The following is a 16,374-nucleotide window of genomic DNA, read 5'->3' as shown; positions in this document are numbered from 1 at the left end:
GAAATTGATTGCTCTCCTTAGAGCGTATTTTAGGGTTTTCAGTGAGAGTGATGCATCTGTGTGAATGGATGTATTCTGCCTCTCTTCACACACACACACACACACACACACACACACACACACACACACACACACACACACACACACACACACACTCAAACAGCTTTGCCCCATTGTTCAGTCAGCTGCAAAGCCTGACCCGGGGGACTTTGGCCGGAGGATTGATGATCAGATACCGGCCCTGGTCCTGTCGGAAAATTATGACATTTTTCACCCAGAAAAGGGTCCAAATGGCAGGTGTCAGGGGCCGTCAGTCTCAGGCTTGGTGCTAGGAGGCTGGAAGCGCCCAGTCAGCGTGGGGCTCCGCCAATGCCACACTCCAGCTGCCACCGCAGAGCACGTCTGAAAAGAGCAAGGTCTCACAGCCACTCACATCAATCTGGTGGCAGACGCTCGTCACACACACACACAGTCACTCACAAACATGTCACACATGTTTAACACACACACACACACACACACACACACACACACACACACACACACACACACACACACACACACACAGCAGAAAGCGTTGGAGCCCTAAGGGGAGAGCGATTGCTATGCTTGGCCACCAGTGGGGCAGCAGGGTGGCACATTGTTGGCCACCTGTGAGTCCCCACAGCCCCCACGCTCCCATTCAAACCATATCTATCTACTGGTCAGCCTGGGCACAAACTGTTCATAGCCGGCCTCCTTTACGACTTGTGTACATTTTGAGAGGGGGGACATGTCTCTCTAGTCTAATGTTCTTATCCATCTGGTAAATGTGCAATTACTCATATTGGCTTTATTGTGCATCTTGGTTTCCATTCTTAGTTTCTATTCCATCTCAATCTTAAAACGGAGCTTGAGACCACTTAAAATAAGTCCTTCTCATAGATATACACACACAACCGATTCCTTGGGCCAATTTAAGGAGAGTGACTGCTATTGCAAGCATTCAGATGTGGCATTGAGGTTTCCATGTTTTGATGTTTCTTTCTCTCTAATGTCCAATGGCCATAAAGTCCTTCAAACGGCCCAGCAGAGCCAAATGAAGCGTGAAATGTGCAGTGCAGTAAAAGTGTTATTGCTGGAGATTGGCTCCAGCCACTCTGAGTGGCTGAGAGACATACGTATGGAAATGAACACACACACACGTCTGTGGGGATTTGACGCTTTGAGTTCGTGGCGACAAAGAACCTTGCTTCATTCTCACAAAAAGCTACCATCCATCAGCGCAGACTGCATTATAGTCCATGACATCAACATATCTTTGCGTATATTAGGGAAAATATAAACAGAATACTGGTAAAAGCTTACTCATTAAGAACGACTATAGGGTTATGGTTATGTATGCGTTATGGTTGACAAGAAATATACCGCTAATGTACCATACAAGTGTCAGGCATAAATGTATATCGGAAAAGATGTTCAAGTTGATTATACAGTATGTGTATGTGTATAGGAGAGATGATGTAACAGTCCTTAATACAGAGCTCTTGGGAAGAGAGCGAACAAGGGATACTCAGCGACAGCAGGGGAGGACACCAGGACGTGTTTCTGAGGCACTGCTGGGTAAAGGAGCGGACAGTGGAAGTTGGAAGAGCGCCCCAGTCCGTACCACAGTCAAGACCCCCGTGTCCGTCAGTCTGTCCTTTGTGATTCAGACGGCTAACCTTCAGTGGGCCTCTAGCCTCCTGGCTTTTCTCTGTAATTATCCAGGATCCTAATCACCATAGCCAGGATCCTTGCCTGCCTGCCTGGCTGGCTCCCTCCAGGGCCCAGGCCACATCATCATGGGCAAAACCCCCCTAAGCCAGCAGTGATCTCATTCCACCAGGAGCAGGGTTGGATCAGAGAACAGTGATTACCTGAAGACAGAGTGGAGTACAGCCAAGGACAGAGCCTCACCACCACTAGTAGTACTACGGTGAGGCAGGCAGGCTGGGACGTCAGGCCTTATACACTCTGACAGTACAGGGACTGTAGGGAGAAGCTGCTTGTTACAGAGCCACTCACTGACAGGACTCATCACTACTCATCTCTCTCCACGCCACTGGTTCCTGGACAGCAGATACTTGGCTATACATGGAGCTTCGGACCTGGGCTGAGGCTCACAGGCTTAGAAAGGGGAGGACAAAAAAATTCTCCAACTAACACGGTCATCGGTTTGGCATTTAAGGTGAACTCACCAAACATTCTACCCCTGCTTGAAATCAGTAATCTCTGTTACATATCGCTCTCTTTCTTAAGGAAATGTCACAAAACCTCATGAACACAAACCACCGAGCAGCGGTGCCTTGTCACCCCATTATGGTGGCTACTCAACAAGACACAGCAAAACCTCAATACAACCCCAGACTGGATGGACAGACAGACTGACAGATATAGACAGAGAGAGAATGTCTTGGTCCATATCCTAGCCTTCTGCCCAGTGCAGAGTGAAACTGATCTGGAGAGACTGGCTAGCCGGTGGCATTGGGGATCGGCCTTGGGGTCTCTGATACTGGGCGGAGGGGGGTGAGGTTTGGGGGGGGTCATCTCTGTTCTCGTCTGCCTTTAGGAGTGACAGGGGTGCAGTGAGGGGGACATGGTTCCCAAGCGGTCAAGGGAACCAGGCACTCTGTATCATGACTACTGCCCAGAGATCTACAACTCTGTTCTGATGGGGTCAATGTCAGCTGAGCTTGTCCTTCATATGGACACCCACCGGCCACGCCATGATGCCATCTCCTCCATGTCCAGTTACACATTCTCTTATCTCAGTCACACCCCGTGCTTCATTTGAGCCGGATCCTGTTTGCGATGTAAAAATTCCAATAAAAGCGATCAGTGTCAATTTTGGGGCGGCAGGGTAGCCTAGTGGTTAGAGCGTTGGACTAGTAATCGGAAGGTTGCAAGTTCAAACCCCCGAGCTGACAAGGTACACATCTGTCGTTCTGCCCCTGAACAGGCAGTTAACCCACTAGGCCATCATTGAAAATAAGAATTTGTTCTTAACTGACTTGCCTAGTTAAATAAAGGTAAAAAAAAAAAAAAATGTTTAGTTGCCTCCTCTGTAATTCTCCTGCCCCCTAAAAAAATGTACTCTGAAAACGAGTTTATGGTTAACGCAACATTGTAGCCTAGAGACCAACGCATGCATGGCCATTGCTGTGTTGAGAGAGAGAAGCACACCTGAATCTCTCTCATAACCAGTGAGTTTCGGGCCTTCCGAGTGGCGCAGCGTTCTTAGGCACTGCATCGCAGGGGGTAAAAAAAAAGGGGATAAAAAAAAAGTACAATAAATATCTACAGTGAGATTCACTAAAATGCTATAATTCGGAATACTACACCAGGAGTATAATTTAGCCACAGAGGATCAATATAGTTTATTAAAAACAACGCAGGTTCCCGAGTGGCGCAGAGGTCTAAAGGCACAGCATCGCAGTGTTACAGCGTCACTACAGCCTGGGGTTCGAACAGCCGTGACCGGGAGTCCCATAGGGTGGATCACATTTGGCCCAGCGTCGTAAGGGGAGGGTTTGGCCTGGGGGGGAGGCTTTACTTGTCTCATCGCACTCTAGCGACTTCTTGTGGCAGGCTGGGTGCCTACAAACTGACCTCGTCAGCTGAAGGGTGTTTTCCTCCGGGACTCTGGTGCGGCTGGCTTCAGGGTTAGGCAAGCGGGTGTTAAGAAGCGCGGCTTGGCTGGTCACATTTCTGAGGACGCATGACACGACCTTCTCCTCTCCCAAGCTCGTTGGGGAGTTGCAGCGATGAGACAAGATCGTAATTGGATCGCAAATGGATATCACGAAATTGGGGAGAAAAAAGGGGTAAAATGACAGACACATTTATTTTTTAAATACCTAGCTGTGGATTGTGCGTAGCCCAATCACAAGGCATAGCCTATAGTCGGGACCGCATGGCAAATCTGTTAGTGAAAAGCATGCAGACAAAATAGGCCTTTCACAATATTTCATATACAGTTTGGAAAGCAAATGGCTCATGCTGAAAAGAAAAGACTAATCTTGATTTCAAGGTTTTACTGCTAACCTACAAAGCATTACATGGGCTTGCTCCTACCTACCTCTCTGATTTGGTCCTGCCGTACATACCTACACGTACGCTACGGTCACAAGACGCAGGCCTCCTAATTGTCCCTAGAATTTCTAAGCAAACAGCTGGAGGCAGGGCTTTCTCCTATAGAGCTCCATTTTTATGGAACGGTCTGCCTACCCATGTCAGAGACGCAAACTCGGTCTCAACCTTTAAGTCTTTACTGAAGACTCATCTCTTCAGTGGGTCATATGATTGAGTGTAGTCTGGCCCAGGAGTGGGAAGGTGAACGGAAAGGCTCTGGAGCAACGAACCGCCCTTGCTGTCTCTGCCTGGCCGGTTCCCCTCTTTCCACTGGGATTCTCTGCCTCTAACCCTGTTACGGGGCTGAGTCACTGGCTTGCTGGGGCTCTCTCGTGCCGTCCCTGGGGGGGGGTGCGTCACCTGGGTGGGTTGATTCACTGTTGTGGTCGGCCTGTCTGGGTTGCCCCCCTTGGGTTGTACCGTGGCGGAGATCTTTGTGGGCTATACTCGGCCTTGTCTCAGGATGGTAAGTTGGTGGTTGAAGATATCCCTCTAGTGGTGTGGGGGATGTGCTTTGGCAAAGTGGGTGGGGTTATATCCTTCCTGTTTGGCCCTGTCCGGGGGTGTCCTCGGATGGGGCCACAGTGTCTCCTGACCCCTCCTGTCTCAGCCTCCAGTATTTATGCTGCAGTAGTTTATGTGTCGGGGGGCTAGGGTCAGTTTGTTATATCTGGAGTACTTCTCCTGTCCTATTCGGTGTCCTGTGTGAATCTAAGTGTGCGTTCTCTAATTCTCTCCTTCTCTCTTTCTTTCTCTCTCTCGGAGGACCTGAGCCCTAGGACCATGTCCCAGGACTACCTGACATGAGGACTCCTTGCTGTCCCCAGTCCACCTGGCCATGCTCCTGCTCCAGTTTCAACTGACCTGAGCCCTAGGACCGTGCCCCAGGACTACCTGACATGAAGGCTCCTTGCTGTCCCCAGTCCACCTGACTGTGCTGCTGCTCCAGTTTCAACTGTTCTGCCTTATTATTATTCGACCATGCTGGTCATTTATGAACATTTGAACATCTTGGTCATGTTCTGTTATAATCTCTACCCGGCACAGCCAGAAGAGGACTGGCCACCCCACATAGCCCGGTTCCTCTCTAGGTTTCTTCCTAGGTTTTGGCCTTTCTAGGGAGTTTTTCCTAGCCACCGTGCTTTTACACCTGCATTGTTTGCTGTTTGGGGTTTTAGGCTGGGTTTCTGTACAGCACTTTGAGATATCAGCTGATGTACGAAGGGCTATATAAATAAATTTGATTTGATTTGATTTGATTTTATTTAATCTGTCTGTAGGCTACCAAAATATTTTATAAACTTCCAAATAGGCATATTGTTTAACAAAGTAAAACAAGAGAGCGCATCGGCCATCACCGGTGAGTGAGCTCCGCATCATTGGATGAGTCAGTGAAACTGGAAAGCTTTTTTAGGGCTATAATCTCCTCATATTGTGCAATATATGTCTCTCTGCACACCGAGGCCTAGACTATTGGTGGATTCAAGACAAGGTTTGCGTTTTTAAAAGGCCACATTTTTTTGGGACCCTAGGCTACAAATAAAATCCCCCATGTGTGTAACTTCTGCAAGCACTTCTACTCTACTGCTCTATGCTACTACACAACAGCGTTAATAACGCCTGCAATGCTTTATTATTAAGGTGTCCTTTTTATTTTGCATTCCGGTTCCTTCAGAGTACCCCAGGTCACCCCTCTATCACTTTTTATTCCGGCACCCCCTGATCTACAAAATAAGCCCCGTCTTACCGCATCCTGAGTGCCAAGAGGGCCTGCTGTAGCAGAACCCGAACTAGAACTGAAAACCTGGACCGTCTTTGTTTGGATTGCTTTCAAAGGTTATCCTAAATGTATTAAGTCAATCCAAGCATGAAATCAACAAACCAACTGAACTCCTGGAACATTTCCAGGGACAAGAGGTAGATCTAGTACTCGAGGTTCACAGCTCCATAGCCACTAGACCAGCGGAACTGGCAGAAGTTAGGATACACTGTAACCCTGGCCTGGCAGACAGGGAGGTGGGGGGGGTAGGCGGGTGGATGTCACCGCATTGCACTCGTCTCAGTGACACATCTTAGGTCACTGTCATCGGCTGGTATCCAGCACTGAGGGCTGCCTATCTGAGAGGTGGACACAGGGAGAGAGGAGCGTCCCCTGTCCAGCAGCCGCTGAGCCCTGAGAGGGCGTTTATGCCCTGTGACAAAGGCTGAGTGTTCGATGGCCTGCTGCTAATACAACGTGACAGAGAAGGTCACACTGTGGAGGGACTGGGCCTGTCAACCGGTCATCCACTCACACTTGATAATGAGACTGGGAAGGTACGTGTGGCGGGCCACCATGACGAGAACACACGCAGAGGACAGGAGTACAGGATACACACACACTGCTCACAGAAGGTTGGAGATATCTGAAGTGACCTATGGGAGTACTCCTCTCCCCACTCTCCTTCACCCTAAGGCTGTGGCATGAAATTTTGTCAGCCGGTGATGGTCAAGCAAATAACAGCCAGTCTCACGGTAATTGACTGTTAATCAACATAAACATATTTAGCATCTCCTGGCTTCCACGCATAGCCTACAAGCCATTGACGCAGACCTATGGAACAATCGATGTATACCAGCCTACACCATCACAATAAATCAATGATTTATTTTAGACAAGTCTAAAGGAACATGATATGAAGAAAATGTAGTCTATTTCAGAAGAACAGAATAGCATACTCTGAGTTGTCCTTATGTTATTAGGCCCTGATCTGGCTATGCCATATGGCTGTGGGCTACACTAGTTTATTTAGCAGACAAGATTTGCTTAGAGCTCTGTGCCATCACTAGCTGGCTACCACCGGCTTACTCAACCCTGCATCTTAGAGGCTGCTGCCCTGTGTACATAGACATGGAATCACTGGTCACTTTAATAATGTTTACATACTGCTTTACTCATTTGATATGTATATACTGTATTTTAGTTAACACTCCAACATTGCTCTTCCTAATATTTATATATTTCTTAATTCCATACTTTTAGATTTGTGTGTATTGTTGTGAATTCTTCGATAATACTGCACCGTTGGAGCTAGTAACATAAGCATTTCGCTACACCCACAATAACATCTGCTAAATATGTGTGTGACCAATAAAATTGTATTTTTTTCATATTATTTTTATAGTATGAAGAAAACAATTGAACATAGCTGGAAAAAAATAAAGGATATTTTCTCCAAACGATCTGAGGGAGTGAGCACATGCACCTATTCTGTGTTGAATGGTTAACAAAGAAACAGGTCCTCCTATACGCTTAGAGTTAATGTAACTTTAGTTGTCATACAAACGTTGGGCTATGTTAAAAATGATATACATTCTAAGGCTGCATGATGTGAGGTGCAGGCTGTACACACTTCATCAGTCTCTCATTCACAATTTGACAAGCACTTGATAATGTCTCAAATTTCCCAGAGACACCCCCTTTGTGTGGCTGTAATGCCCCCTAAAAACATCCATGCCTTTTGCAGCCAGTGGCCATTATGCCCTTGGGCTGAATATAATAATTATAATTTCCTTCTCCCGGCTGCGTGCTCCGTGATCGGGTCTTTCTCACAGGCTACAATTGAAGACAGACACATCGGGGATGCAACTGTGCGTGTCCTTATGCAATTCCTAGGCGCATATAGAAGCTATGGGAAGAACTGTACTTTTTGTCAGCCAACAAGATGAGAACAGCAAAAGCACTAGCCTATGTCAATCTACTATCCCCCATAGCACAAAACTTTACCTATTTTATTCTCCCTAGAAATACATATTCAAAACATAATCTGGGACAGTTGTGGAATGCGATACATCCCAAATGAATACAACCACCAGCATCAAAAAACGTTTTTTCGGGAAATAAGGCTGACAACAGCTCAGAACATTTATCTTAAAATGTTGATACACTAGACTATTTCTTCACATTATAAGCACATCAATGCGCACACGGCAGTAGGCTATAAGCACATCAATGCGCACACGGCAGTAGACTATAAGCACATCAATGCGCACACGGCAGTAGGCTATAAGCACGTCAATGCGCACGCGGCAGTAGGCTATAAGCACATCAATGCGCACACGGCAGTAGGCTATAAGCACATCAATGCGCACACGGCAGTAGGCTCTAAGCACATCAATGCGCACACGGCAGTAGGCTCTAAGCACTTCAATGCGCACATGGCAGTAGGCTATAAGCACATCAATGCGCACCCGGTAGTAGGCTATAAGCACATCAATGTGCACACGGCAGTAGGCTATAAGCACATCAATGCGCACACGGCAGTTGGCTATAAGCACATCAATGCGCACACGGCAGTTGGCTATAAGCACATCAATGCGCACACGGCAGTAGGCTATAAGCACATCAATGCGCACGCGGCAGTAGGCTATAAGCACATCAATGCGCACCCGGTAGTAGGCTATAAGCACATCAATGTGCACACGGCAGTAGGCTATAAGCACATCAATGCGCACCCGGTAGTAGGCTATAAGCACATCAATGCGCACACGGCAGTTGGCTATAAGCACATCAATGCGCACACGGCAGTAGGCTATAAGCACATCAATGCGCACGCGGCAGTAGGCTATAAGCACAAATGTTTCATTAGCGGGAAAACACGTGATTATGAAATGTAATGCTTTTATTATCAAAGGTGCATTTTTATGGTGAAAATGATCTTCCCCAAACTTGAAACTCACATGCTGCTTATGTACACCAGTTAGGCTCTACACCCCTTGTAAAGTGGAATAATGTGCTTTATTTTAAGAAGTTATTTGGCCACTTTAGCTGTGATACAAACCTTTAAAAAAACCTATGGGCTAGGCTACATGAGGTGTGCGACTGATTGGAAAAATTTGCAAGCTAGGCATTATTCACAAGTGATAATATATAATTCACAACTGATAGGCTAATAGTCACCCATCAGACTATTCTGGATTTAATCTGGTCTTTACATACACTAAATAATATATGTGTGTGAAATTCTATTTATTTAGAATGGACCATTATCATGCACCTGTCTCGAAACAAGGGAAGGGGAGAAAAAAATACATATCATCTAACAGCGAACGGAGGCTGCTATTCCCCATGGTTTATTTTCATGCCAGCCAAGTAGGCTTTACTCCCGTTGTAAGAGAAGCAATGTGCTTAATATGAGAAAAGGTAGAGGAGGTAGAGGTGGGCTGGCAGACAGGACAGGGGTGAGGGGCAGGGATCAGAGGTAGAGGTGGGCTGTCAGACAGGACAGGGGTGAGGGGCAGGGATCAGAGGCAGAGGAGGACTGGCAGACAGGACAGGGGGCAGGGATCAGAGGCAGAGGTGGGCTGTCAGACAGGACAGGGGTGAGGGGCAGGGATCAGAGGCAGAGGAGGGCTGTCAGACAGGACAGGGGGCAGGGATCAGAGGCAGAGGTGGGCTGTCAGACAGGACAGGGGTGAGGGGCAGGGATCAGAGGCAGAGGAGGGCTGTCAGACAGGACAGGGGGCAGGGATCAGAGGTAGAGGTGGGCTGTCAGACAGGACAGGGGTGAGAGGCAGGGATCAGAGGCAGAGGAGGGCTGTCAGACAGGACAGGGGTGAGGGGCAGGGATCAGAGGCAGAGGAGGACTGGCAGACAGGACAGGGGTGAGGGGCAGGGATCAGAGGTAGAGGTGGGCTGTCAGACAGGACAGGGGTGAGGGATCAGAGGCAGAGGAGGGCTGGCAGACAGGACAGGGGTGAGGGATCAGAGGCAGAGGAGGACTGGCGGACAGGGGTGAGGGGCAGGGATCAGAGGCAGAGGAGGGCTGGCAGACAGGACAGGGGTGAGGGATCAGAGGCAGAGGAGGACTGGCGGACAGGACAGGGGTGAGGGGCAGGGATCAGAGGCAGAAGAGGACTGGCGGACAGGACAGGGGTGAGGGGCAGGGATCAGAGGCAGAGGAGGACTGGCAGACAGGACAGGGGTGAGGGATCAGAGGCAGAGGAGGACTGGCGGACAGGACAGGGGTGAGGGGCAGGGATCAGAGGCAGAGGTGGGCTGGCAGACAGGACAGGGGGCAGGGATCAGAGGCAGAGGTGGGCTGGCAGACAGGACAGGGGTGAGGGGCAGGGATCAGAGGCAGAGGAGGACTGGCAGACAGGACAGGGGTGAGGGGCAGGGATCAGAGGTAGAGGTGGGCTGGCAGACAGGACAGGGGTGAGGGGCAGGGATCAGAGGCAGAGGAGGACTGGCGGACAGGACAGGGGTGAGGGGCAGGGATCAGAGGCAGAGGAGGACTGGCGGACAGGGGTGAGGGGCAGGGATCAGAGGCAGAGGAGGACTGGCGGACAGGACAGGGGTGAGGGGCAGGGATCAGAGGCAGAGGTGGGCTGGCAGACAGGACAGGGGTGAGGGATCAGAGGCAGAGGAGGACTGGCGGACAGGACAGGGGTGAGGGGCAGGGATCAGAGGCAGAGGAGGACTGGCAGACAGGACAGGGGTGAGGGATCAGAGGCAGAGGAGGACTGGCGGACAGGACAGGGGTGAGGGGCAGGGATCAGAGGCAGAGGTGGGCTGGCAGACAGGACAGGGGGCAGGGATCAGAGGCAGAGGTGGGCTGGCAGACAGGACAGGGGTGAGGGGCAGGGATCAGAGGCAGAGGAGGACTGGCAGACAGGACAGGGGTGAGGGGCAGGGATCAGAGGTAGAGGTGGGCTGGCAGACAGGACAGGGGTGAGGGGCAGGGATCAGAGGCAGAGGAGGACTGGCAGACAGGACAGGGGTGAGGGGCAGGGATCAGAGGTAGAGGTGGGCTGGCAGACAGGACAGGGGTGAGGGGCAGGGATCAGAGGTAGAGGTGGGCTGTCAGACAGGACAGGGGTGAGGGGCAGGGATCAGAGGCAGAGGAGGACTGGCAGACAGGACAGGGGGCAGGGATCAGAGGCAGAGGTGGGCTGGCAGACAGGACAGGGGTGAGGGGCAGGGATCAGAGGCAGAGGAGGACTGGCAGACAGGACAGGGGGCAGGGATCAGAGGCAGAGGTGGGCTGGCAGACAGGACAGGGGTGAGAGGCAGGGATCAGAGGCAGAGGAGGACTGGCAGACAGGACAGGGGGCAGGGATCAGAGGCAGAGGAGGGCTGTCAGACAGGACAGGGGTGAGAGGCAGGGATCAGAGGCAGAGGAGGGCTGTCAGACAGGACAGGGGGCAGGGATCAGAGGCAGAGGTGGGCTGGCAGACAGGACAGGGGTGAGGGGCAGGGATCAGAGGCAGAGGAGGACTGGCAGACAGGACAGGGGTGAAGGGCAGGGATCAGAGGCAGAGGAGGGCTGTCAGACAGGACAGGGGTGAAGGGCAGGGATCAGAGGCAGAGGAGGGCTGTCAGACAGGACAGGGGTGAGGGATCAGAGTGAAGAGCCGTGGTGGCAGCAGCAGGCTGCAAACAGGCCATAGTGTGGGAGGAGGAGAATCCCACAGCTGATATAATAATATGTCAGACTCAATGAAGCCAAGCCACCACACCAACTCCTCTATAGTTATGGTACATATAAAGTGCCTTCCTCTGCCATATAGGCTACTGTGCCTATATTGAAGCTAATTCAAAGAGAGAGCGAGTCAGAGAGAGATACAGTGCAAAGAGACGCACAAGAACGCACAAGAAAGACAGGAGCTGTAGAGAGAGACGTGGCACAATGACAAGGACTCCATTCATGGTCAGAGAGGGAGGCTCAACTCTATCTGAGCCATCTAAAGATGGCACAACTACCTTGAAATACAGCCAACCACAGCCATGTTTTTTTTATGTCAATGACAGTCTTGCTCGAGTTACGCACATGGATCTGAAGTTAGAATTCAACCAGTAATGAAGCTCTAGAATGGGACTGGAAGTAATAAAGTAGTCTTTACCGTACAGCCAAAAGCTACATGATGTCAGATCACTGTTATTAAAGACAAATATACAATCCCAGGAGTGGACTAATTGAATGGATAAAACTATATAAAGTATGACATTTTCTTCTTCACTTGGCTATACTATTTCAAATTAAATGATTTAAATCAAAATATACTATTTAATTCACTTGATTATTATTCCTTTCTTCTCATTCTGTAGTAGAGGAAAGGGAATAGAGGTGAAAGGGTAGTAAGGTATCCTAAAACCTCTTGTACATCACAGTCTTTGGTTACCCAACAGGAATGTTGTACGGCAGGAAATAGAGCTCAGATTTATTTTGGATTGATTTTTTGTATTTTACCCCCCTTTTCTCCTCAATTTCGATCTTGTCTCACCGCTGCAACTCCCCAGGATTTTCAAGATATCGATAATAACGATAAGTAGCATTTACTAAAGGAATGTAAAGTTTGAAATGAAGTAGTACTGTGAATATGGTGCATTGCTTACGGGACAATTGATAGCTACAACACTCCATGCAGCAGTAGTTGTAAGGATAATATTTTAAAAACTAACTGGTGCACATGAATGTAATTCAGTCAAATTATCATGATATGGATTTTTGTCCACATCTCCCAGCTCTAGTAGGAAAGGTTTTCCTGGAGATCTGGTGAACATCAGGAATAGTGTGGACAGACACACAGGAATCCAGAGACACACATCTGTGTCCAGGCTGGAGGTTTTACCCGTGACCTCTACCCCTGCCCAGGACCCACTGCCTCCTGAACACAATTGCCCTACATACACACTCATCTTCCCTACACACACACACACCTCCCCAACAGACGGACACACGCACACAGTAGAAAAAAGGTTTAAAATCAAATCGTATTTGTCACATGCACCGAATACAACAGGTGTAGGTAGACCTTAGTGAAATGCTTACTTACAAGCCCTTAGCAGTTTAAGTGCAGACTTAAGTCAGAGTGAAACACCACACTATAGCTGAGCAATATGGACAAAAATCTATTGCAATAAATTGCCTGAATTGATGTGTTAGCGCTAAATATAATTACACATAACATTAATGTGCACCACAATTGTTTTTTTAATCATTTAAACTACCACTAGTTTGATGGTTGTAGCCATCAATTGTCCCATTAACAATCATCCATATTAATAAAACTTATTTCATTTCTTTATTATAGGCTACTTATCGTAATGAACAATATCAGCAAAATGCCTTCGTTAACTGATCGGTATGGTCAGTGTGGATCATTTTCTGTTGATGGTCCTAGCTCTACACAACACAAAGATAAGCTCAACTGCAGTCTGAAAAGGCTACACTCCTCAACTTCAGGGAGCAGGTTAGCAGGTGAAGACAGGGGATGACTGCCTTATTAACATGAGTACATCTAAAGACTCACTCAACAGGCAGACGCCTCCCTCCACCCACTCTCCCCTACGCCTCCAGTCCACCAAGACCCAGTCACACACACGGAGTGATGCAGCAGGCCCCAGAGAGCCCGGGTTGCCGTGGCCAGGGTAGGGGAGTCCCGGAGGCTCATTTCAGTGTGCTGGCTGCTGGCGCTGGCTGTCATTCCACAGGAGCAGCCAGGCGGAAGGGCAGAGGGGAGGAAGGCTGGGGGGGACGTGGGGATAGGCATGGTGGTGAGCACAGAGGGGTGGGGGGTGCACCTCAAGGGGTTCTGATCAAGCTGTGGCACAGGGAGACAGATAGCAGATGGTACGGATGAGGCTGCCTCTTTAATTAGATTGGCGCGCAGGAGAAGTGGTTGAAGTGTGTGTTCCTGGGCTGAGCCAGAGCAAGAAAGAGCACAGAAACACACACAATTGTTTTTACATAACTTCTCAAGTTCACACAGGCATTCAACATAAGTTACCACTTAACAGAAGAATAGTATCATATGATATTGTATAATACAATCAAAATAAGTATACGATACTCATCCATGACGTTATTCACTATAATGCTTGTTCAACTCAATCATCACCAAGACATTTGGTTACAAGAAATCTGGGATTTGCAGACTCAAGCTTTTTTGGAGTAAGAATATGTAATATCTAGTTGCAAGCTTATGTACAAGACACATATGTTTTTTCCATTCAGAGCAGTTCTGAGGAAATTCACTTAGCGAGAGGCTCCGGTCGAGCCTTTCTTCACAGCAAAATACAAAGAATAATTGCATAGATTCGCCCAAAATAAAAATCACTATAAGGAGAGAACTGTTTCCAGTTGCTAAAACAGTCTGAGGGGAAAGCGAGGAACAGAGCAGCTCTCGCCACAGTGTTACGGATGGGCCACATTTATCATGAGGAGATTAAATAAACTGTGTGGAAGTCTGGCCTTGGTTGGAGTGCCGAGAGGCCTTTGATTTAAGGCTCTGCGTTCTAATTTTTCACCCACAGGATTCACAGAGGCGTAGAGAGTGTCTCGCCACGTCAGTGAGGAGATTCACTGAGCCACGCTGCCTGACAGTCAACTCCCCACCAAAATGAACTTTGTGGTTGGCATGACTGTTGTTGGTCAGGTGCGGTCAAAGCGAGCAACCCAGCATCCTGGTCTTCTGATGTGTCGACCGCCAATCTGGCTCATCATCATCATCAAGAGGACTTGGCGGTTGCCTGGGTCAACCAGGGGTCGCTCAGCAAGACCAAAATCCTTGTGGGAGGTGGAGTCACCAGTGCTAAAAAGGTAATTCCTCATCACTAATGATCCTTCCCTTGACTTCAAATTACAATACCATAAAAAGGACTTAGGGAAAACCACAGCCCTCCTCAAGGAATGGAACTCTGGAAATCCAGGAGGCGGGAACTATTTTAAGCATTTTGGGGGGAATTGATTTGATCAAGCTGTTAAGAGCGAAATCCTGGGAAATATCTGGAGAGAAACAAAGTGTCTCTGCCTCACTCCAGCAGGGACATGTCTCTGCCTCACTCCAACAGGGACATGTCTCTGCCTCACTCCAACAGGGACATGTCTCTGCCTCACTCCAACAGGGACATGTCTCTGCCTCACTCCAACAGGGACATGTCTCTGCCTCACTCCAACAGGGACATGTCTCTGCCTCACTCCAACAGGGACATGTCTCTGCCTCACTCCAACAGGGACATGTCTCTGCCTCACTCCAACAGGGACATGTCTCTGCCTCACTCCAACAGGGACGTGATTCTTTCACACATCTGAGACTGTGGAGGGTTCCAGAAACACTGTCTGGACCCACTCTGGTCAGGGTCAGACTACAGTCACCTTGTAGTACCAACAGAACCCTCGACCCGTCTGCTCCAACATGGGACAGAGCCTAAACTAACTACTCAATGATTGACTTTAAGTGGGCTTGGAGAGACATGGCTGACAGCGGGGCTAGATGTTTGCTGAATAGAAATACCCTCATTCTTTGGAGAGGAGAGAGTATTAGAGAGACCAGAGTGAAGCTGTGAAGCCGGGTCGTCTGATAAAAAGTAGAAACCCACAGACAGAGCACAGCCTAGTCTAGAGGGAGAGGCTAATACAGGACAGCCATTCAACACCACATAAAAGGGAAGTTAGACATTCCTACATGTCACAAGTTACAACTAAGCCATTTTAGAACAAAATACAGCTATTATCTGGAGGTGGATCTCTTGCTACGATGATGTGTTCCAGTTTTCCAGCTTTGAAAAGAACTGTCCCAGTAGAACCAAGTTAAAGCAAACTTAATAAACAACCAGAGATTTCAGCTTTGACCATTAGTTGGGAATAACAAAACACTGGCTTTCATGAGAGTCACGTGAGCCCTTAGGGGCTGAATATGTGTAGGAGAGTCTGTATGTAAACCTTATTCTGGGCTGGTGAGTGAAATGGATCCACTTGTCTCACAGCTGCTGTAGAGGTCCATTTACACACAATAGAATTCGAGCCTAAAAGTGCAGAGGCAGACACCGTTTCTAGGCCTGGCAGCAGCTCGCGACGAAGAACACAATACCCAAAGCGCCACCACCACCTCCCCCGCCATACACAGCCACATCTGAGTGGTTCTGGGCTGCAATCCAGTCCTGACCCAAAGTCAACAAACAAACGTCGGCGCAAGAGAGACGATCAGAACTCTAGTCGTTATTTGTGTTGGATGGGATAGTGCTGCATTGTGCTGCACTGGTTACAGAGGCGGATGGACTGCCAGAGATATTTGCTCTTAATTAGAGGCATTCAAACAAAGTCCAGATGACATTTAAAACCTACAAGAATGAACCATTCCAGGCCCATATCCTTTAGCCTAGCCACTCCCCCGCCCTATTTCCCCATGCTAACCCTATTTTGTTACCTTTGTTAATTTTATTGATGAGTGAAGCTCCCT

The 16,374-nt window shown here is 48.7% G+C and overlaps 1 protein-coding gene across 1 annotated transcript in view; it reads right to left on the bottom strand.

Moving 5' to 3' along the window:
* The window catches only part of srbd1 (S1 RNA binding domain 1), a 100,121-nt gene that overhangs the window by 68,111 nt on the left and 15,636 nt on the right, over positions 1 to 16,374 (bottom strand). The window lies entirely within an intron of this gene.

Source organism: Oncorhynchus keta, chromosome 24, assembly GCF_023373465.1.
Source record: "Oncorhynchus keta strain PuntledgeMale-10-30-2019 chromosome 24, Oket_V2, whole genome shotgun sequence".
Lineage (NCBI taxonomy): Eukaryota > Metazoa > Chordata > Actinopteri > Salmoniformes > Salmonidae > Oncorhynchus > Oncorhynchus keta.
This window is presented reverse-complemented; position numbering and strand designations above follow the sequence as displayed.